The following is a 24,334-nucleotide window of genomic DNA, read 5'->3' as shown; positions in this document are numbered from 1 at the left end:
CAAAACTTATTTTAATTTTTAGTCCAGAATTGCCCTTTCTGTGACAATTAACAGACATGTTTTTGTATTCTTTTCAACAGGAGCGGGGCTAGTAACAGGGATTTGGATTGACAGTGTGCTTTTTATTTATTTATTTTTTTTATTACTTTTTTAAATTATTTTATACAACTGTACAATTATACAATTGTGTCCCCCGTCCCTCTCCCCATAAGGTCATAAAAGACCTCTGGGGGTATTTCAATATGTCAATATTTGTATTTCCCTTGTAACTATGGCTGGTATGTTAGCCCCAGTTACAGTGGAAATGCAGGCTGCTAGCCATATAGCAGAGCTGTCTAGGAGCTCTTGCTTCCTACAACCAGCGATCAATTGACCACTGGGTGCAAAGGAAGATGCACCATTAGCGTTTCCTATTACTGTATATACAGTGCTTCTCCAGCGCAGTGCATTCAGTCATAGGGAAGGCAAAGGCGCTAATAAACTATCTTTGCCTTTTCTATGCGGAGTTCAACTTTCTCTGACAGCTCGATCCCAGCTCCCACTACTATGCACTGACATTTTGGACCTCGGATGTTTAAGTAATTTGCAGTAAAAGAAAATCCAATAATCTTGTAAGTACAGATCCAATGCAGTTCTATGGTTACATTCTTCAACAAAAACCTGTCATTAGTCTGATCCTGCAATGATATCTTACTACACCCCATCAGATCCTTCTTTCTCTCTCTGCAAGAAAAGGAGGCAGACAGCAAAGAGTAGATGACGACTACAGAATCAGGTTACACTCGGTTTGTCTGTAGTTCATAACTATAAAAATACATAAGAGAAAGGTTGAACTGTATGGACCTAGGTCTTTATTCAACCTACATTACTATATTATTATCTAACAACCACACATTGGACCACTGAGCAACAGTCCATGTCTTTTTCTCCTTGGCCAAGGAAAGACACTTCTGATGTTGTCTATTGGTCATGAGTGGCTTGACACAAGGAATGCAACACTTGCAGCCCATGTCCTGGATACATCTCTTTGTGGTGGCTCTTGAAGCAATGACTCCAGCAGCGGTCCACTCCTTGTGAATCTCTCCCAAATTTTTGAATGGCCTTTTCTTAACAATCCTTTTAAGGCTGCAGTTATCTCGGTTGCTTGTGCACCTTTTTCTACCACACTTTCTCCTTCCACTCAACTTTCCATTAATATGCTTGGATACAGCACCCTGTGAACAACCAGCTTCTTTAGCAATGACTTTTAGTGGCTTACACTCCTTGTGGAGTGTGTCAATGACTGCCTTCTGGACTTCTGTCAAGTCAGCAGTCTTCCCCATGATTGTGGAGCCTACTGAAACAAACTAAGGGACCTTTTTAAACACATAGGAAGCCTTTGCAGGTGTTTTTTTTGTTGTTGTTAATTATTCGGATTTGGTGAGATGGTGACATGTGTTCGTTGGCTGAGGGATGTGGTCGTCGACATTGGCAGAGGTGGACACTTGAAATGGGTCAATCTGTTTGTGATGACTCTGTATGGTATGTGAGTTTCACTTTTTGCATTGGAGAACTGAAATAAATTGACTTTTTGGTAATGTTCTGATTTTGTGAGAGACACCTGTATGTGTCTTTTTATGGTGTGTGTGTGTGTGAACTTCTGGTTTCAACTGTATGTATATGTGTCTGTGCGTGTGTAATAAATATATAAGTTATTCACATACACACACATACAATAGTGACTTAAAGCACATATCCAAAAATACACAAGCATGGCAGAGAAAGGAAAAAATTGACTGTTTTATACATTATATGTAGATCTCGAACGTTCTCTTCACATAGGATCTTTACTGCCGAGAATAATGATTTTTTTAGCAAGCTTATAAATCCTTTCAATTATTTCTTTGGAAATAGTCTTGTACCTTTTAGACTCCTTGTGCTAGGTTACAGTAGTACCTTTTTTGTTGCTTTTTCCAAATATCTCTATTGTTATTGACATTGTAAAGAGGTAACATGGAGAAAAATTGGCTTTTTAAGCATCACAGCCACCACTCATAGGCTAATTAAATTTGCGTGACCTCTGAAAAGGCGGGGTCAGTTGAGTATAATTAATCACAGATTAGTTTGATTTTTTATGCTCTCCCCGTGTTTGCGTGGGTTTCCTCCGGGTTCTCCAGTTTCCTCCCACACTTCAAAGACATACTGATAGGGAATCTAGATTGTGAGCCCCAATGGGGACAGTGCCCATAATGTCTGGAAAGTGCTGTAGAATTAATGGCGCTATATAAGTGAGTAAAATAAATAAAAATAAAATAAATAAATAGATCTGCATAAGAGATGTAGTTAAAATATAAGTAATTTTAAGCAAGAGTATTTTTTATGATTCCTCATTATTTTTATATGAATAAATAAAATATTGTTCCAAAAATATTTTTCTTTAGCAATATATATATATATATATATATATATATTTATTTAATTAATACATGTAAATAATGTTGCTAAATAAAATATAGGGTACCTTAATGGTATAAAAGTACTTGTTTAATAGTAAAGAACGTTATGACTGGACACTGGCAAAATAAAAAAAAAACCTTGGAGAATTTACCAGAAAGGTATGAGTATCAAACTGTCCACACCTTAATGCTTTGTACAAAAAATGATGTTTTTGGCTCTGAATGAGTTAATTTTAGTTTAGTTCAAGTGAGTTTTATCAGATAGATTTCACTGGGTATGGGTACTTCTTCACCATGTATGATACTGACCAATCGTAAGCAGGCAGCAACTCTTAAAAGAAAGAGAAACACACCCCTACTTTCTTCCCTAATTTCCTAATACTTCCTTACACTCAGCAATTACATGCCCAGTGAGTCCAGAGGAGGAAGCACTGTCAGTGATTCCTAATCTCATCCAAGTCTGTATACGCAAGCATTGGCGCAGCTCCCGGTATAGAGATATTTAGAAAGCAAACATAATAATAAACCATGTTTATCTTCTCTCTAGGGAGTATAGCTGTGTTTTACAGCCGGCTCCCAGCCCCCACAGCTGCACAATCTCCTGCAAGCTAATTAGTATACATTGACATTTTAGAACATCATTGCAGAGATAAGTGTGGACTGGTTTGATATTTAGAGTCTATGGACAGTCCAGAAGTAGTTAAATTGGGGTAATCTTAAGCTAGATAGTCTAGGCCAGATTTATCAAAAATAGTGATGAGAGGGCACTAAAATGCTCGGGTACTAGTTGCTCGAGTCGAGCAAATTGGAATGCTTGAGTGCTCGGACCGAGTGACGAGCCCAATTTAAGTATTTGGGAAATTCGAGCATTTATCCGGCGGCTCTCCCCGGCGATCTGCAGAGGGACTAAAAATTGTCCAAATCGAAAAGTGCTCAAATGACAAGGGAACAGCATGGGGAAGACTCCTGGAAGCATTTCTGATTCCTAGGTCACTGCCGTCAACAACATTGTCAGAGGTATTACGCCACTTTTACGGACGCACAATAAAACATACAAAAACTAAACCAAAATGGATTTTCCTGGGAAATATGTTAAGGAACATCTTTTCCAGGCTAATTACTTGTATATAAGGCAAAATAAATAACCCAAAAACAAATGTTCCTCCAAACCTTAGGCTATGTTCACACGTAGTGTTTTTGATGCGTTTTTGCACTTTTGCATTGCTTTAAACAGTAAAAAAACATTTACCAGTAAATGTCATTTTAACATTTCACTACCTTATCTGGCCATGTGGTGTGTGACACATGATCAGACATATCCTGTTTCATTTATGATGAAGGGACTCTGAAAGTAACAAAGACTATTTTTATAGGGCCATCAGGCGGCCCTTACTATTCTTAAAGGGCCAGCAGTCAGCTATGCTTTGTTGTTCCCATAACGAGTGGGTCTCCTATACTGTTATTGCATATGAAGTGAAGCAACGGCTGTCAAAAATTTGGAGGAACTCCCATTCCCCTTGCAAGAGATGTAGAGGTTGGAGGCCCTCCTGAAAACAATGTTCCCATTATTAGGAAGTGTGTCTCGCATATTGTTTGCCTATGCAGTGAAGCAACGGCTGCCAAAAATGTGGAGGAACTCCAATGCCCCTTGCAATAGACGTAGAGGTCGGAGGGCCTCCTCCAAAAAATGCTCCCATTATTAGGAAGTGTGCCTCCCATACTGTTTGCCTTTACAGTGAAGCAATGGCTGCTAAAAATTTGGAGGAACTCCAATTCCCCTTGCACGAGATGTAGAGGTGGAAGGGACTCCTGCAAAAAATGCTCCCGTTATTAGGACGTGTGTCTTCCATACTGTTTGCCTATGCAGTGAAGCAACGGCTGCCAAAAATGTGGAGGGACTCCAATGCCCCTTGCAAAAGACGTAGAGGTCGGAGGGCCTCCTGCAAAAAATACTCCCATTGTTAGGAAGTGTGTCTCCCATACTGTTTGCCTATGCAGTGAAGCAATGGCTGCCAAAAATTTGGAGGAACTCCAATGCCCCTTGCAAGAGACGTAGAGGTTGGAGGGCCTCCTGCAAAAAATGCTCCCATTATTAGGTAGTGTGCCTCCCATACTGTTTGCCTATGCAGTGAAACAATGGCTGCGAAAAATTTGAAGGAACTCCAAAGGCCCCTTGCAAGAGACGTAGAGGTCAGAGGGCATCCTGAAAACAATGTTCCCATTATTAGGAAGTGTGTTTCCCATACCGTTTGCCTATGCAGTGAATCAACTGCTGCCAAAAGTTTGGAGGAACTCCAATGCCCCTTGCAAGAGACGTAGAAGTTGGAGGGCCTCCTGCAAAAAATGCTCCCATTAGTAGGAAGTGTGTCTCCCATACTGTTTGCCTATGCAGTGAAGCAACGGCTGCCAAAAATTTGGAGGAACTCCAATGCCCCTTGCAAGAGACGTAGAGGTTGGAGGGCCTCCTGCAAAAAATGCTCCCATTATTAGGAAGTGTGTCTCCTATACGGTTTGGCTACGCAGTGAAGCAACGGCTGCCAAAATTTGGAACAACTCCAATGCCCCTTGCAAGAGACGTAGAGGTCGGAAGCCTTCCTGAAAACAATGTTATTAGGAAGTGGGTCTCCCATACTGTTTGCCTGTGCAGTGAAGTAATGGCTGCCAAAAATTTGGAGGAACTCCAATGTCCCTTGCAAGAGACGTAGATGTGTGAGCCTATTTGCTGTTTCATTGACTATACTCTCAGACCCCTGGTCGAGACACTGCCTTCTTATCTTAAAGATACTTCTGATTTTCTCAAGAAGATGGATGGATTAATTGTCGACACCAATACGGTGATTGTTGTATGTGACGTAGAATCTCTATACACATCCATCAATCACAGTGATGGTTTACGATCGGCCAGATATTTTTTAGAAATGTCCAAGCATGATGCTTCATTTATCAATTTTGTCCTTGATCTCTTGGCATTTGCCTTGACACATAATTTTTTTCTTTTTGATGGATCTTTTTTCCTACAGCTCCGGAGTACAGCAATGGGGGCAGCCTGTGCGCCCTCTTACGCTAACCTGTTCCTGGGGCTGTGGGAGAAGGACATTTTTTCATCTGATTCCCAGCCTCATTCGGAAAAAGTCCTGTCATGACATCGTTTCATAGATGATGTTTTGTTTTTATGGCAGGGCACAAATGATGAACTTTCAATCTTCATGCAATCCTTGAACAATAATACTTTGAACATCAAATTAACTTACAAGATGGGACGCAAAAATATTGATTTTTTAGATGTACGATTGGAGATTGACACCTCGGGCACCATCCAAACAGATGTTTTTAGAAAGGAAACGACTGCTAATTCTTTACTGCGCGCAGACTCTTCGCATCCGAGGAAACTCATCGACAGTATATCGATAGGCCAATTCTTACGCATGCGCAGGATTTGCTCTAATGACTATGATTTTGAGAAACAATCACAGGACCTTATCAAATGTTTCCAAGAACGTGGTTACTCGAATAAATCTATACAACGAGGCTATCGTCGTGCAAGATTCACAAAAAGGAATACACTTTTATACAACACTAAGCCAAGGAAGGATAATGACATTGTTAGATTTATATCTACATATAATTCTGGAAATAAAGACATGTGGGCGAGTCTTAAGAAATACTGGAACATACTTACCTTGGATCCCATCCTTGTCAATTATATTACAAAATATCCAGCAATTACTTACCGTCGTTCACATAACTTAAAGGACTTACTAGTACAAAGTTACATCAAAAAAGATGACCAAAAACAATTTTCAATACTGGAAAGCCCAAATGGGGCTGTAAACCTTGTGGATCCTGTGTTGCCTGTCCAAACATTGCCAAAACGGATTCCTTCACAGATTCATCCATGACAAAGAATTATAAAATTACTCATACTATTTCTTGTAAAACCATTGGCATTATTTACCTAGCCAACTGTCCCTGTAACAAATATTACGTGGGTCTAACTACACGTGAACTCAGAAGACGTGTTAGAGAACATGTGTTAGACATCGAGGCGGCCAAAGGGAGCTCTGATTCTTCAGAATTAAAGACGTTACCACGCCACTTTAAATACTACCATAAATGTGACAGTTCGAAGTTATTAGTCAGGGGCATCGATCGAGTCTATTTAGACCAGAGGGGCGGAAATTGGAAGAAAATTCTTGCACAGAAGGAAGTAAAATGGATTACTCTCTTGGATACCCTCACCCCAAGGGGTCTTAATGAAATGGTAAGTTTTGTACCTTTTCTTTGAGTTTTTTGTCTCTGTTATATGGTCTTTGTTTTCATTTGTTTTTTATCTATTTTACTTTTTTATTCTATAAGGTTTTAATTTTTGTTTATTTTGTAGTTCTTTCGCCAACTAAACATCTTTTATTCCTTTGGCCGGAATTTACTCATTTGGACGGATGGTCATCTTCTTTGCACAGATTATACATCAATTGCACTTTCCCCTCTTCTGGGCTTAACTCCTTCAACAGTTGTTCTTGGATGGACATAATGTCATTATATGTAACTTTGTTTATTTTATTCATTATTTATGATTCTCTTTATTTTTTTACTTATTTTATTTATATTTATTTTTATTTTTTATTTATTTTTTAGTTTTCACTTTCTCTGTTTACTATGTCTGTATCGGTCTTTTTATTTTTTCACTTAATATTTGTCACCTTTTGGATATATATATATACCATTTTCTGGTCATGAGATCACTGTGTACTTAATTTTGATTATTCTCCATCGGGCTACACTTCTCAATATGCTCTCTAGTGATATATCATCTGTTTATACTTCACTCTTCGCTTTTATCACTCCTTTTTGACCGTCCCCGTTATTTCATCTTCAATATGCGTTCCACGGTGGAGCGCACTTTGATGTCATTTCCGCTCTTGTGCCGTGGCCTTTGGTCGCGTCGCGTGGTGTGGAGGTGACGCCGTGCGTTTCACGGTGGAGCACACCCTGACGTAATTTCCGCTCCTGTGTCGCGACCTTTGGTCGCGTCGCGTGATGTGGGGGTGGTGCCGTGCGTTCCACGGTGGAACGCATCCTCACGTCATTTCCGCTCCTGTGCCGCGACCTTTGGGTCGCGTCACGTGATGCGGAAATGGGGCCAGGGCCTGTGGACGGCCCCGCACGATCACCTGCTGTGGGGGTCCATAATCATTCACCTCTATTCCAATGGACTCTATTTAATGATCCCATACCCGTTTCTATCATCCCTCGTTAAAGCCAGCAAGGCGAAACGCGCGTCGGGATACGCGGGGTTCAGTGCCTACACACTGGTGGTAAGCATGCTTATTTTACTGCATTTTTTATCTGCTTCCCTCCTTATTATATGAGGGATTCATTGCTCTAACTGTGGGTATTATACCTTAATTGTTGAATTACTTTCCCTTTATTTATTCTTGCATATTTGCACTATTACTAGCACTGTCACTTTACCCTGTTACTACTATGGGAAATATCACAATTATTTATTTTCACAATTTTGTGATTTATGCAAATTTTGAAGACCCTCTTTTTTCTCTTTTCATTCACAATCCCACTTTTTGAGCCCTTGATATTTATATCATACATCCTGTGATTGTGGATGTATGTACCCACCATATATTAAATAACAATTTTTAAACATTTTCTTGGGTTTTTTCAAGTCTTTACCATTATTTGCTACTCATAATATATTATATATGTTCCCATGATTTTGTGTATTTATTTATTTTTTGTCTTGGCACTTTATCCTGTATACAAACACCTGTTGGATTCTGTATTATCCCATATTTGTCTGTCTATTTTACTTAATAAAGCTTGTTTGATTTTTATTATTGTCTGTTGTGCATTCTAGCTGTAGGGGATTATTAATATTAAAAGACGTAGATGTGTTGATATGGTACATTTGGTGGTGATATGGTGGTGGAGGATGAGGATGCGGAGAAGGAGGAGGACAAGAGCAAATAGACAAAATCAGGAAGCGTATACCCATGTCTGGGTGTGAAGACAGAGGTGCATGGGAATAGTTAGACCTCCCAAAAAAATACATTGTATTTGAGTTTATGTTATGCTGCTATCATTCAGTGGTGTTGAGAAGTCTGGACCAGTCCAGCCCTTATTCATTTTTATAAGAGTCAGTGTGGCACCCCTGAGGGTTCGATCGCCACAGAGGTGTTGCATCTCAGCCAGAGATGTGGCATCTCACTCTTAGGTAAGGAAGGAGTACAGCTCAGGACCCTAACACCTGCATCCAACACACCACTCCAGGCCAGCAGGAGGGGCAAGATGCCTCCCTCGTACTTGCTGAGCCCCTTTCCTGGCTGGAGTGGGGGGAACCTAGCTGGTAAGGGGAACCATGTAGCGGGTGTGGGTGGAGGAAGCAGTTAAGGGGAGCACATAGAAGGAACATATACAGTGCCTACAAGTAGTATTCAACCCCCTGCAGATTTAGCTGGTTTGATAAGATGCAAATAAGTTAGAGCCTTCAAACTGCAAACGAGAGTAGGATTTATGCACAGAAGCATAAATCTTACAAACCAAAAAGTTATGTTGCTCAGTTGAATTTTATTAAATTTTAAACATAAAAGTTGTAACGGGTCTGGGAGGCGGAACCTCTGGGCTACTATACAAGGGAGCGGTCCTTGTAAGGGAGCGGGTGGCGACCAGGCAGGCAGTCACAGCAGGTGACCGGGACAGTCTCTGGGTGTACGGGCAGGAGGTCACGGCAAGTGATCAGGGCAGTCTCTGGAAGAACGGGCTGGAGGTCACGGCAAGTGACCGGGGCAGTCTCTAGGTAAGGGGTAGGTACGACCTGTGATGGCTGAACCTCCAGGTAGGCTAGCAAGGCAGATGGAGGATGTGTGCTCCCAGGTGAGCAAGCGAGAGTCTCTGGAATAGCAGGTGGTCACAGCACGTGACGGCGGAGCCTCCAGGTAGGCAAGCAGGCAGGTAGCGGAGAAGCGCTCCCAGGTGAGCGGGCAAGAGTCTGGAATAGCTGGTGGTCACAGCACGTGACAGCGGAGCCTCCGGGCAGGCAAGCAGGCAGGTAGCGGAGAAGCGCTCCCAGGTGAGCGGGCAAGCTGGTCCATAGACAGACTGACCGGAGTTGTAAGGCAGACCGTCGGACCTCAGGCAAGCAGGCAGGTAGCTGATGTGAGCTCCCAGGTGAGCGGGCAAGTTGGTCCTTAGACAGACTGACCGGAGTTGTAAGGCAGACCGTCGGACCACAGGCAGGCAGGCAGGTAACAGGAAATCAGGCAGGATTAGGACAGCAAGCTGGCAGGAATCTGGCAGGTAACTGGCAGGTAACTGGCAACGGGACCTGAGGGCTGAAGCAGAGTAGAACGGTGCAACAACATTGCTCGGGCACCTCCATTTTGGAGGAGGTGCCTTATATATGGTAAAGTCCTCCGGCCATTGGCCGGGGACTTCTTAGGACGGCGCGCGCGGCCCCTTTAAGAGGGAGGGAGGGCGCGCGCGCGCGCCCTAAGCACAGTGGCCGGGAAGGAGCGCGCGCTGCCAGCAGAGCGGGAGAGGGACGCCGGGCACGGAGCAGAGCGGTGAGGGGAACAGCGTCCCTGCCTAGCAGAGGGCAGGGACGCCGGCACTACAGTACCCCCCCCTTTAGGCCCCCCCTTTTTTAGGCCAGATAGAAATTTAGCTAGGATGAGAGGGGCATGGATGTTCTCCCGGGGCTCCCACGTTCTCTCCTCAGGACCAAACCCCTTCCAATCTACCAGAAAAAAGGTCTTTCCTCTTACCCTTTTGGTGGCAAGAATGTTCTCTACCTCAAACTCGTCCTCAGCAGAAACCGGAGCAGGAGGCGTACCTGTAGACTTGGAAAAAGAGTTAAGCACCACGGGTTTGAGGAGAGATACATGGAAGGAGTTAGGGATCCGTAAGTTGGCCGGGAGTTTCAATTTATAGGCCACCGGGTTGATCTGACTGATGAGCTCCAGAGGACCGATGAACCGAGGCCCTAACTTGTAAGAAGGTATCTTGAGTCGAACATATTTAGATGAGAGCCAGACTTTATCTCCTGGACGAAATTGTGGAGGATCCAGGCGTTTTTTGTCAGCGTGTCTTTTCATACGCTCGGATGACAGAAGGAGTGCGGACCGGGTACTCTCCCATATGGAGGAAAATTTGCTAACGAGAGATTCCGCAGCCGGGTTGTCCACAGAGGTGGAGACAGGAAAAGGAATCCGAGGATGCTGACCAAAGACTACAAAAAACGGGGATTTGGAGGAGGATTCGCTCTCGTGATTATTATAAGAGAACTCGGCCCATGGTAGGAGATCCACCCAGTCAGAATGGTGGGCATTAACGAAGTGCCGGAGGTAACTGGTCAGGTTCTGATTGATCCGCTCCATTTGACCATTGGACTGTGGGTGGTAAGCGGAAGAGAAGTCCAGGGTGACGTCTAGTAGTTTACAAGTGGCTCTCCAGAAACGTGAGGTGAACTGTACCCCACGATCCGACACGATGTGGAGGGGCAGGCCATGAAGACGGAAGATGTGGCGGATAAAGTCTTTAGCCAGCTCGGGTGCAGACGGAAGGCCTGGCAGGGGAATAAAGTGAGCCATCTTGGAAAAGCGGTCAGCGACCACCCAAATGACCGTACAACCGGCAGAGACGGGGAGATCAGTTATAAAGTCCATTGCTATATGCTGCCAGGGGGCAGCAGGTACAGGAAGCGGAAGGAGGCGTCCGGCTGGCAGATGTCTCGGGACTTTGTTGCGGGCGCAGGACACACAGGCAGAAACAAAGTCTATTATGTCCTTGTGCAGGGTAGGCCACCAATAGTGCCGGGCAATAAGCTGGAGGGTCTTTTTCTGACCGGCGTGGCCAGCTAGTTTAGACGAATGGCCCCAGTGTAGGATCTTCTCCCGATCAGGTACTGAAACAAACGTCTTACCGGGAGGGAGACGATTTAGACTCATGGGAGCCACCTGCATTACTCTGGCGGGATCGATGATATGTTTAGGTTCTTCCTCGAGATCGGACACCAGAAAGGATCGGGACAAGGCGTCTGCTTTGACGTTTTTGTCAGCCGGGCGAAAATGAAGAACAAAATCAAAGCGAGCAAAAAACAAGGACCACCGGGCTTGGCGCGGGTTAAGTCTCTGGGCATGCTGGAGGTAAGCCAAGTTCTTGTGGTCAGTGTAAATTATTACCGGATGAAGAGCCCCCTCGAGTAGGTAACGCCACTCCTCCAACGCCAGCTTGATGGCCAATAACTCTCGGTCTCCTATGGAATAGTTGCGCTCAGAAGAGGAGAAGAGTTTGGAGAAGAAGCCACAAGTTACCATTCTCCCGGAAGATGATTTTTGAGTAAGTACCGCTCCGGCTCCAGAGGAGGAGGCGTCAACTTCCAGGAAGAACTGCTTGTTGCCGTCCGGGCGATGCAGCACCGGGGCGGAAGAGAAGGCCTGTTTTAGGGAAAGAAAGGCCTCCTCTGCTTCGGGCGGCCACTCTTTGGGATTAGTACCCTTACGGGTGAGCGCGGAAATTGGGGCAGTCCGGGAAGAGAAGTGCGGGATGAAGAGGCGGTAATAGTTGGCGAAGCCCAGGAACCGTTGAATAGCCTTCAACCCCTCTGGTCGGGGCCATTTCTCGATGGCAGACAGTTTCTCAGGATCCATTTGTAGGCCGGTCTGAGAGATAATGTAGCCCAGAAACGGAAGCGAGGTCTGCTCAAAGAGGCACTTCTCATATTTAGCGTAGAGATGGTTCTGCCTGAGCCTGAGCAGGACCTGACGAACATCCCTCCGGTGAGTCTGGAGATCCGGAGAGAAGACCAAGATGTCGTCCAGGTACACCACTACGCAGGAGTAGAGAAGGTCCCGGAAGATGTCATTGACCAACTCTTGAAAGACGGCAGGAGCGTTACAGAGGCCAAAGGGCATTACCAGATATTCATAGTGGCCGTCCCGGGTGTTGAATGCCGTCTTCCATTCATCCCCCTGACGGATACGAACCAGGTTGTACGCCCCACGGAGGTCCAGTTTGGTGAAGATTCTAGCCCCCCTCAGACGATCAAATAACTCCGGAATGAGCGGAAGGGGGTACTTATTCTTCACCGTGATCTGGTTAAGGCCTCTATAGTCTATACAGGGACGGAGAGAGCCGTCCTTCTTTTTGACGAAAAAGAAGCCTGCTCCCGCCGGGGAGGTAGATTTCCGGATGAATCCCCTGGCCAGATTCTCCTCAATATATTCGGACATCGACCGGGTCTCAGCAGCGGATAATGGATAAATACGCCCACGGGGAGTAGAAGTACCAGGTAACAGGTCGATAGGGCAGTCGTATGGTCTATGAGGGGGTAGTGCCTCTGCCTCCTTTTTATTAAAGACATCAGCATAAGACCAATAAGGAATCGGAAGTCCAGGTAGATTAGCTGGGGTAGGAGAAGGACGGACGGGATGAACGGGAACCAGACAGGTCTTATGGCAGCCCTGTCCCCAGCGAAGGACTTCTCCGGTCTGCCAGTCAAGAACGGGTGCATGTTTCTGGAGCCAAGGTAGGCCTAGCAAGAGGGCGTGAGAGAGTCCAGGCAGAACATGGAAGGAGATACTTTCAGAATGCAGCATTCCCACCTGCAGAGTAATGGATTCGGTGATGAGTTGGATGGGGCGTGGTAAGAGCCCCCCATCCACGCCAGCAACAGACAAGGGTACAGCCAGAGGTTTGGTGGGGATGCGGTATTTCTCTACCAGGGACTGTGAAATAAGATTCCCGGCTGCTCCAGAGTCCAGTTGGGCTAGTTCGAAATAACGGTTCTCCCCGTAGACGATTGAAACTGACAACAGCAGGGATGGAGAGGATTTATTCTTGTCTAGGTGGACCTCTCTGAGCGAACCTAGACACAGGCGTTTCCCGACCTCTCCGGGCAGGCACGGATACGGTGCTCCTTACTGCCACAGTAGAAGCAGGTCCCCTCGGCACGGCGTAAGTCCTGACGGGTCTTGACCATCTTGGTCTGGTCGACCTGCATAGGCTCAGGAGGGTGTACCTGGTTAGAGACAGAAGGAGTGACGGGTTTCTGAAAAGTAGGAGCTAGACGTGGTAACCTCCTCTCACGGGTGACCTCTCTGGCACGCTCCTGGAACCGTAGGTCAATCCGGGTGGCAAGAGTTATTAAGTCATCGAGAGTGGTAGGAATGTCCCGACCGGCAAGTTCATCTTTAATACGGCCGGACAGACCCTCCCAGAAGACGGAAACCAGAGCGTCGTTATCCCAGGCCAGCTCCGAGGCAAGGGTACGGAACCGTATGGCATATTGGCCCACGGTGAGACTTTCCTGACGGAGGCATAGCAACGATGATGCGGATGAGGTCTTCCGTCCGGGTTCGTCGAAGACTTTCCGGAAAGCCGTGAGAAAAGCAGGCAAGTTGGACACCAGGGGGTCTCCTCTCTCTCATAGAGGATTTAGCCAGGCCAGGGCCTCCCCGGTGAGATGGGACATGATGAATGCAATTTTGGCTCGGTCGGAGTTAAACTGGTGGGACAATAGTTCAAAGTGCAGGGTGCACTGATTTATGAAGCCCCGAGCCTGGGCTGAGTCGCCTCTGAAGCGAGGAGGTGCAGAAAGCCGAGGTCCGGGGTAGGATATCATGGTGTTAGTGGACAGCGGAGCTGCCGGATTGCGAGACATGGCACTGGCGGAGGTTGTTGGTGGAACAGTCAGAGTGTCCAGGCGAGTATTGACATTCCGCAGGTGACCCAGGATGGACTCCTGTTGGGACCTTTGACGGGACAGTTCATGACACAGGTCCGAGAGCGAGGGAGCTTGGGTGCCACCGGGTTCCATGGCCCGAGCAAACTGTAACGGGTCTGGGAGGCGGAACCTCTGGGCTACTATACAAGGGAGCGGTCCTTGTAAGGGAGCGGGTGGCGACCAGGCAGGCAGTCACAGCAGGTGACCGGGACAGTCTCTGGGTGTACGGGCAGGAGGTCATGGCAAGTGATCAGGGCAGTCTCTGGAAGAACGGGCTGGAGGTCACGGCAAGTGACCGGGGCAGTCTCTGGAAGAACGGGCTGGAGGTCACGGCAAGTGACCGGGGCAGTCTCTAGGTAAGGGGTAGGTACGACCTGTGATGGCTGAACCTCCAGGTAGGCTAGCAAGGCAGATGGAGGATGTGTGCTCCCAGGTGAGCAAGCGAGAGTCTCTGGAATAGCAGGTGGTCACAGCACGTGACGGCGGAGCCTCCAGGTAGGCAAGCAGGCAGGTAGCGGAGAAGCGCTCCCAGGTGAGCGGGCAAGAGTCTAGAATAGCTGGTGGTCACAGCACGTGACAGCGGAGCCTCCGGGCAGGCAAGCAGGCAGGTAGCGGAGAAGCGCTCCCAGGTGAGCGGGCAAGCTGGTCCATAGACAGACTGACCGGAGTTGTAAGGCAGACCGTCGGACCTCAGGCAAGCAGGCAGGTAGCTGATGTGCGCTCCCAGGTGTGCGGGCAAGCTGGTCCATAGACAGACTGACCGGAGTTGTAAGGCAGACCGTCGGACCTCAGGCAAGCAGGCAGGTAGCTGATGTGCGCTCCCAGGTGAGCGGGCAAGTTGGTCCTTAGACAGACTGACCGGAGTTGTAAGGCAGACCGTCGGACCACAGGCAGGCAGGCAGGTAACAGGAAATCAGGCAGGATTAGGACAGCAAGCTGGCAGGAATCTGGCAGGTAACTGGCAGGTAACTGGCAACGGGACCTGAGGGCTGAAGCAGAGTAGAACGGTGCAACAACATTGCTCGGGCACCTCCATTTTGGAGGAGGTGCCTTATATATGGTAAAGTCCTCCGGCCATTGGCCGGGGACTCCTTAGGACGGCGCGCGCGGCCCCTTTAAGAGGGAGGGAGGGCGCGCGCGCGCGCCCTAAGCACAGTGGCCGGGAAGGAGCGCGCGCTGCCAGCAGAGCGGGAGAGGGACGCCGGGCACGGAGCAGAGCGGTGAGGGGAACAGCGTCCCTGCCTAGCAGAGGGCAGGGACGCCGGCACTACAAAAGTGTGGGTCAATTATTATACAACCCCTATGTTTAATATTTTGTGGAATAACCCTTGTTTGCAATTACAGCTAAAAATCATCTTTTATAAGACCTGATCAGGCAGGCACAGGTCTGTGGAGTTATCTTGGCCCACTCCTCCATGCAGATCTTCTCCAAGTTATCTAGGTTCTTTGGGTGTCTCATGTGGACTTTATTCTTGAGCTCCTTCCACAAGTTTTCAATTGAGTTAAGGTCAGGAGACTGACTAGGCCACTCCAACACCTTGACTTTTTCCCTCTTGAACCAGGCCTTGGTTTTCTTGGCTGTGTGCTTTGGGTCGTTGTCTTGTTGGAAGATGAAATTACGACTCATCTTAAGATCCTTGATGAAGGAGCGGAGGTTCTTGGCCAAAATCTCTAGGTAGGCCGTGCTATCCATCTTCCCATGGATGCGGACCAGATGGCCAGGCCCCTTGGCTGAGAAACAGCCCCACAGCATGATGCTGCCACCACCATGCTTGACTGTAGGGATGGTATTCTTGGGGTCGTATGCAGTGCCATCCTGTCTCCAAACGTCACGTGTGTGGTTGGCACCAAAGATCTCGATCTTGGTCTCATCAGACCATAGAACCTTGAACCAGTCTGTCTCAGAGTCCTCCAAGTGATCATGAGCAAACTGTAGACGAGCCTTGACATGACGCTTTGAAAGTAAAGGTACCTTACGGGCTCGTCTGGAACGGAGACCATTGCGGTGGAGTACGTTACTTATGGTATTGACTGAAACCAATGTCCCCACTGCCATGAGATCTTCCCAGAGCTCCTTCCTTGTTGTCCTTGGGTTAGCCTTGACTCTTCGGACAAGCCTGGCCTCGGCATGGGAGGACACTTTCAAAGGCTGTCCAGGCCGTGGAAGGCTAACAGTAGTTCCATAAGCCTTCCACTTACGGATGATGCTCCCAACAGTGGAGACAGATAGGCCCAACTCCTTGGAAAGGGTTTTGTACCCCTTGCCAGCCTTGTGACCCTCCACGATCTTGTCTCTGATGGCCTTGGAATGCTCCTTTGTCTTTCCCATGTTGACAATGTCTGAGTGCTGTTCACAAGTTTGGGGAGGGTCTTAAATAGTCAGAAAAGGCTGGCAAAAGAGATCTTTAATCCACACATGTGAAGCTTATTATTCTTGGTGCCTGAACTACTTCTTAATACTTTAGGGGGACCAAACAGAATTCTTGTGGTTTGAGGGGTTGAATAATAAATGACACTGAATTAACTTTTAACGTTTTTTAAAAAAAAAAACAAAAAAAACAATATTTGCTGCAGTGCATTTCCCACTTCCAGGCTGATCTACAGTACAAATGTCACAATGCCAAGTTAATTCCGCATGTGTCAACCAGCTAAATCTGCAGGGGGTTGAATACTACTTGTAGGCACTGTAAGTAGAGAAGCCATCTTAGAAAGTCAGATTAGTCAGAGGAGGAAAGTGAAAGGAGCAGAGGCTCTGCAGGAGCTCTGCTTCAGAGGCGGGCCTATGCAGTGAGACCCAAGGCTAGGAGAAGGAGAGAAGGGAGCAGGAGAAAGGCTCCAGGATTCAAGAAAGGACCCTAGGGGTACGGGCCGTGCAGAAGGCCACCCGTACGCCCGCATCTGCCCGGTGGTGGAGGGGTCAGGCCATCTAAGGGGAACCGGTCCCTCAACTAGTAGAAGATTGCAAGTCTCAGTTAGAAACCGGAGGCTGCAGTACTTTATGTCCTGTAGCCGCAAGTCCACGCCAGTCTCACCGAGAAGGTAGCTATATAGGACCCAAGGGACGGAACAGACGTCGCCCGCCAAGGCTCGTGGGTACTGGATTGGAGACACTAGGTGTGAGGTGCAGGAAGAAAGCCAGAGAGCGAGGACACACAGAAGGGAGCCCTGCTAAGTACTCCGGAGCTATCTGGGGGTGGACTGAACCCCTCACTGAGTAAACGCAGCACGGCACGGGAAATTACTTTGACGTCTGTAACTTGGACTGCAATAACCGTGAGTAAAGACCCTGAGGACTGCACTTCTTTGTCTCTGTGTTTCTTGCTGCGCCATCAACCCCTGCAATACAAAGGCCAGCACAACATCTACACTGCCCTGAAGCTAGCTCTTCCTGTGGAGAGCCACACCATCCCTGCTGCAGTAACATCAGCTTCAGAGGACCTGCCCCGCAGCGGCGGCTCCCTTTAGCCGCATTCCACAGGTGGCGTCACGACTCTATAAAAACTCTATAAATCCCCTATATATAACCCCTTTTATTGACCACCCTGGGTCACGGACCAGGTCACCGCCACTGTGACATTCCCCCCAGCATCCACCAGCCCGGCACCGGGTACCCCACAGCCCAGGTGGCGCGTAATCAGCCTGTCAGCATTTTCAGTTGACAGGCGGATGCGCCTATCGGTTATAATTCCACCGTCGGCACTAAAAACCTGCTCTGACAAAACACTAGTGGCAGGGCAGGCCAGGAACTCCAAGGCGTAGAGAGCCAGTTCATGTCACATGTCCAGCTTGGATACCCAATAATTATAAGGCACAGAGGAATCACGGAGGACGTTGGTACCGTCGGCAAGGTACTCCTTCAGCATCTTCTGCAACTTTTCCCTCCTTTAGAGAGAGCCCCGTGCATCAGGGCTTGTGCGATGGGAGTGTCTGAGAAAACTGTCCCAGAACTTTGACAGTGTTCCTCTGCCTCTGCTAGATTGCATTTGTGTGTCTCTCGCCTGTACTCCTTGGTTGTCCAATGAGCTGTGAGCTCTGCTGCCAGAATTTTCAGATGGGAATTTTTTTAATAATTCCACAACAAGGGCCTTCTCGTACTGCACTATTTTATTAGGCCTGTCCTGCAAGGGAATACGAGACAGAAAGTTCTCCTTGTAGCGTGGGTCTAGAAGTGTCACCATCCAATAATGACTGTCACCCAAAACTTGGAGAACGCGAGGGTCACGGGAAAGGCATAAACTCAGCCATGTGTGCCAGACTGCAAAGAGGCAAGACTTCTGTGTCCTCACCAAGAGGACTACTGACCATGCTCTCCTCCTCATCTCCTCCTCCTCCCTGTCCTCAGGCCATCCACGCTGAGCAGAAGGTATGACAGTTGTACATGTAGTACCGTCTATAAAGCAGGAAACTAGTTCCTGTTCTTTCTCCTCCTTCTCCTCCTCTTCCTTATTGTCACCTAATCCACATTGGGGTGAGGTGAGGCTGGGCTGTGTGGAATCACCCTGTATGGTTCCTTGCTCCATCTCATTGTGCTCCGCCTGCAATGCATCCTCTTTAATTGTGAGCAGAGAGCATTTCAGAAGACAGAGAAGCGGGATGGTGATGCAAATTATGGCATCATCGCCGCTCACCATCTTGGTGGAGTCCTCAAAGTTTTGGAGGATGGTACATATCTCTGACATCCATGTCCACTACTGAGTTTTTATGTGTGGAGTCTGACCTGAATACTGACGACTTTGTTGATGCTGGTAGTCAACAACTGCCCTCTTCTGCTCACAAGTCCTTCCCAATATCTGCAATATAGAGTTCCAACGTGTGGGGACATCGCAGATCAGTTGGTGAGCTGGAAGCTACAAACGCTGCTGAAGCACAGCAAGGGCGGCGGAAGATGTAGCTTACTTTCTAAAATGGGCACACAGGCGGCGTACTTTGACAATCAGATGCAACAGATCAGGTTAGGTTTTGAGAAACCGCTGAACCGCGAGGTTAAGCACATGGGCCAGGCATGGTACGTGTGTGAGCTCGCCTCGCCTCAGAGCCACCATCAGGTTCCGGCCATTGTCACACATGACCATGCATGACTGTAGGTTCAGCGGTGTTAGCCACAGATCTGCCTGCTCTTTCAGAGCTGTCCACAACTCTTCAGCGTTGTGCGGTTTGTCACCTAAGCATATTAGCTTCAGCACAGCTGGTCGCCGCTTGGCCGAGGCAGTGCTGCAGTGCTTCCAGCTTGTGACTGATGTGGTCATTTCAGAGATGGAGTCTGAAGAGAAGGAGGAGGAGGTGCAGGAGCTGTAGAATGTGGAGGCAACCCTGATTGACCCAGAGCCCACAATCCTCGGCGTCGGGAGGATGTGTTCCGTCCCAAGGTCTGACTGGGTCCCGGTTTCCACTATATTAACCCAGTGTGCTGTCAGCGAGATGTACTGTCCCTGCCCACAAGCACTTGTCCACGTGTCTGTGGTTAGGAGGACTTTCCCAGTAACTGCGTTGTTGAGGGCACGTGTAACGTTGTGGGACATGTGCTTGTGTAATGAGGGGATGGCACATCGGGAGAAATAGTGGCTGCTGGGGACTGAGAGACAGCCGCCGCCATCAGGTTGCGGAAAGCTTCAGTCCCCACGAGCCTAAACGGCAACATTTCGAGCGCAAGCATTCGCGAAATGTGGGAATTTAGCAGTGTGGCCTGTGGGGCGTTGGCTGCGTATTTGCGCTTGCGTTCCAAGGACTGGGGTAAGAACAACTGAATGCTGAGCTGGGACAAGGACGTGGACGTGCTTGCTGATGGTGCTAGTTGAGAGTGTGCAACGACAGGTGCAGGGTGGGAGGCATCTTGGCATGCGCCATAGAGAGGAGATTGGTGTGCACGCACAACAGTGGAACAAGCAGTGGTGTCACCCACAGACACTGTTGCTGGACCCTGGGGTTCGGCCCACTTAGTCGGGTGCATTGCTGCCATGTGTCTGATCATGCTGGTGGTGGTCAGGCTGGTAGTTTTGCTACCCCTGCTGATGCTGGCTTGGCAGGTGGTGCAAATGGCCTTTTTGGGGTTATCTGAAGATTCTTTAAAAAATAACCAGACTCGGGAAGACCTAACCTTCCGTCGTTTTGGCATTACAAGGAACCCTTTCCCGCTTTGTGTCTGCGGCCACAATGCTGCTTCTTCCTGCGTGTTGTGGTGTTACGGCTCCCTCCCCTGTGTGTTGCTGTCCTCACTCTGTATGTCCCCCTGCCAGGTTAGGTCAGTTACTATATCATCCACCACCTCGACTTCCACTTACACACCATGGTCCTCCTCCTGACTTTCTGGCAATTGTGTCTCATCATCATCATCATCAACATCCACCGCTTGCGACAATAATTGCACTTTCCCACAGTCGCCTTCATGTGACCGTGGCTGCTCCAATATTTGGGCATCGCTACACATGTTCTCCTCTTGACTCGCTTGAAGCTGGCCGGGCGAGAGGCCTGAATCTACAAATGGAAAAGTGAACAGCTCTTCTGAGTGTCCGAGTGTGGGATCAGTAGTCTCCAGGCACTCGGCAGGGTGGGAGGAAGATGGATCAGGGTGAGGAGTATGGGGTCCAGACTCACGGCTACTGAGACTTGACCGTGTGGAAGACAGGGTGGTGTTGGCTAAGTGACTGGAAGCATTATCTGCTATCCAACCAATAACCTTTCACACTGCTCTGTGTTCAATAGTGGTGTTCTGCGGTCCCCTAGTAATTTGGACACGAAGGTCGAGCAACAAGATGTGGGTGTTTGTTGCGGCACAATTTCAGCTTGCCCACGGCCACGTCCTCGTCCTCCACCTCTGCATGAACCATCACGTCCACTTCCCTGTCCCTTGCCACGCACCGTGCCCATTTTTAATGGAGGACAATATTTTCCACGTTCATGAGAAATGGTTGATTTTGAAACATAGTTATATGTGATACGTCTGACAGAGAACCACAATTTTAAATAGCAGGCCTGTAATTTGCTAATACTATCCTTCACAGACACCCAGTGTGAATAGCTTGACCGACACACTGCAACAAATGAAAATGGAAGATATGTCTGATTTTGGAACACTCTTATAGGTGTTATGTCTGACAGAGAACCACGGTTTTAAATAGCAGGCCTGTAATTTGCTAATACTATCCTTCACAGATACCCAGTGTGAATAGCTTGACCGACACACTGCAACGGAATGAAAATGGAAGAAATGTCTGATTTTGGAACACTTTTATAGGTGTTATGTCTGACAGAGAACCATCGTTTTAAATAGCAGGCTGGTTATTTGCTAAAACTATACTTCACAGACAACTCTTGTGAATAGCTTGACCGACACACTGCAATGGAATGAAAATGGAAGAAATGTCTGATTTTGGAACACTCTTATAGGTGTTATGTCTGACAGAGAACCACGGTTTTAAATAGCAGGCCTGTTATTTGTTAATACTATCCTTCACAGATAACTAGTGTGAATAGCTTGACTGACACACTGCAATGAAATGAAAATGGAAGAAATGTCTGATTTTGGAACAATCTTATAGGTGTTATGTCTGACAGAGAACTACGGTTTTAAATAGCAGGCCTGTTTTTTGCTAATACTATCTTTCACAGACACCTAGTGTGAATAGCTTGACCGACACACTGCAACGGAATGAACATGGAAGAAATGTCTGATTTTGGAACAATCTTATAGGTGTTATGTCTGACAGAGAACCACGGTTTTAAATAGCAGGCATTTTTTAATACTATCCTTCACAAACACCTAGTTTGAATAGCTTGACCGACACACTGCAATGGAATGAAAATGGAAGAAATGGCTGATTTTGGAACACTCTTATAAGTGTTATGTCTGACAGAGAACCATGGTTTTAAATAGCAGGCCTGTAATTTACTAATACTATTCTTCACAGATGCCTAGTGTGAATAGCTTGACCGACACACTGCAACAGATTGGAAAAGGAGTCCAAAATTTTCTTATCGCTCAAATATGTAACCGATCTGGCTTTATTCTGCAGTGAGAACAAGCAAATGGAGCAGAAAAATTGTGTACTCTGGATTGCTTTTTCAGCAAATAACCAGTATTAAGATAAAAAAAATGTTTCCCTGGCCCCTGATATCTGGGGCTACGTCTACAAATATCTGTAAGAACAGTAGCAGCAGGAACGTTCAATAGACCCTCTTGCACTATATGCACTGCAGTCTGCCACATACACTGCCTGCCTGCCTAATTCCTGCTATCACCACTGAATATATGCAGCTGGATTAGTCCTCAGAAGGACTGTTAGTTCAGATGGATATATATATATATATGTTGTGGAATACCTATACTAACTATAAAGAAGTAAATCTCTCCTTTATGCAGCAGCAGCTCTCCCTACTCTGCCTGGTTCCGGAGTAGACTGTGACGAGCATGGCGGTGCCCGGTCTTATATGCACCTGATGATGCTGTGCGGCCAGCCAATCACTGTAATGCCCACAACCAACATGGCTACGGCATTACAGTGCATAGCAGGTAATCCCTGCATGTTCATTGGCTCTCCAAACATGCAAGAAGGGGACCCTTGTTCCCGCCTGAGCATCCCGGAAATACTTGCCGAGCTCATTGAGCACAGTGATGCTAGGGCGAGTACCGAGCAGTGGCGAGCGCGTTTGTACATCACTAATTAAAAAGCATTAACCCCTTTGATAAATCTGGTGCATTTTGAGACTGTCTAATGTAAGTTTGAATTGCCTTACGGCATGTGCAAAAGATCCTTTCTGGCAGCGCTTTGAATGCAGCATACTCTATGCTGGGTCCAAAGCGCTGCACGTAGGTGAATCCGCATGCGTGTGCTGATTCACTGCATCCTATCCACTGTAATGATAGAAATTGACATATTGGGTCTGTAAAGACGCGCCACATGTCCGTCTCCGCAAGTGATCCGCAGGAGCACGGAGAAGCACAGTGGGCATGGGATTTCTTGAAATCCCTTCCACTGTGCACTAACATCTGGCTGCAAGTGCACTGCGTCCAATCCACAGCGTTTATTGACCATGTGCACGCACCCTTAGAATTAGACAGTATTAATAAATATGCCTCAATGTCTTTGGATTCTACAAAAACAAACCATAACTTATTGATGCAGCTGTCATTATCTTCTGTAAAAATATATATAGTTTATTATCTCTGGAAAGAATGACAAGTTACCACTGACTTATAACTACATTTGTGCAAAACTGGAAGCTGCATTCTGTACATAGAGAAATGGTGAATTTACAGCTAAGAAAGCATGAAGTGAATGTGGCGCCCGTCTCTATAGCACCACAAAATGCCTGCATGTGTAATATAATTCATATGTATTGCCAGCAATGGTGAGGGTAAGTTCTCTGCTGTTTTCATTACACACACATATTGTTACCCGATCCTTTACTGGAAGATTATGCACTTTTGTCCAAACCAGGAAGTTTTCCAGGATCCCACAGATAGGGGAGGAGGCGCTTCAGTTGTAGTGTGAGGAAGGAGCATTCTGGAGTTCCCTGTGCAAGGGAGAGAAGTCTGCTCTCTGCATGTTTAAGCTGCACAAGGCAGGGTCCAGTCCCTAGGGCACAGAGACTTCCAGAGTCTATGCTAAACTGAAAGACTGCTCGGTCTTCATATAATGAGCAGTGAAGTGTTTTCCCGGGAACTCAGTAACCGCATGGAGTCACAGACACTGCTGCAATAGAAAGTGAGTGTTCTGACAGGATTCATGTTGCCTGCTCACTGAAAGGGATCACAGATCCAGTAACTGTTCACCTTGGACCCCTGGGAATCCAAGGAATTATCTACCAGAGGTATAATTAGCAGCAGGAAGGCTACACTACCTCACAGCAGAGTCTGAACCCTCACCATGCAGGTCTGACCAAAACCATGTATGTGAATTGTACAGAAGCTTCTGGAACTGTTTGCAGAGCTCCAGTAAAAGGTAAAAACTGGTTATTACCCTGTCTCAAGCTGATTATTTCCTGCTGTGCCATTCGTGCTCCAAATCCCCTGGGAGCCAGCCCTGGTTGGGAAGGGTTAATCATCTGGCACTGCTCATCACCACCTAACTCCCAGGGTCCCTCATCAGTGCCCGGCCATACCAGGCCAAACATCCCAACTGGCGTCACAAACCTTTTTATTATTTTATTATTAACCCCCACAATT

At 47.2% G+C, this 24,334-nt stretch overlaps 1 protein-coding gene across 9 annotated transcripts in view; it reads right to left on the bottom strand.

The window, feature by feature from the left end:
* LOC141259357 (uncharacterized) overlaps positions 1-24,334 on the bottom strand; it is a 374,844-nt gene that overhangs the window by 133,423 nt on the left and 217,087 nt on the right. The gene's annotated exons all lie outside the window — the stretch shown is intronic.

The sequence above is a fragment of the Phyllobates terribilis genome, unplaced genomic scaffold, assembly GCF_046119375.1.
Source record: "Phyllobates terribilis strain yellow unplaced genomic scaffold, ASM4611937v1 Scaffold_3__8_contigs__length_932513732, whole genome shotgun sequence".
In the NCBI taxonomy this organism is placed as follows: Eukaryota; Metazoa; Chordata; class Amphibia; order Anura; family Dendrobatidae; genus Phyllobates; species Phyllobates terribilis.
The sequence above is the reverse complement of the archived record's forward strand: the minus strand, read 5'-3'. Positions and strand labels throughout refer to the sequence as shown.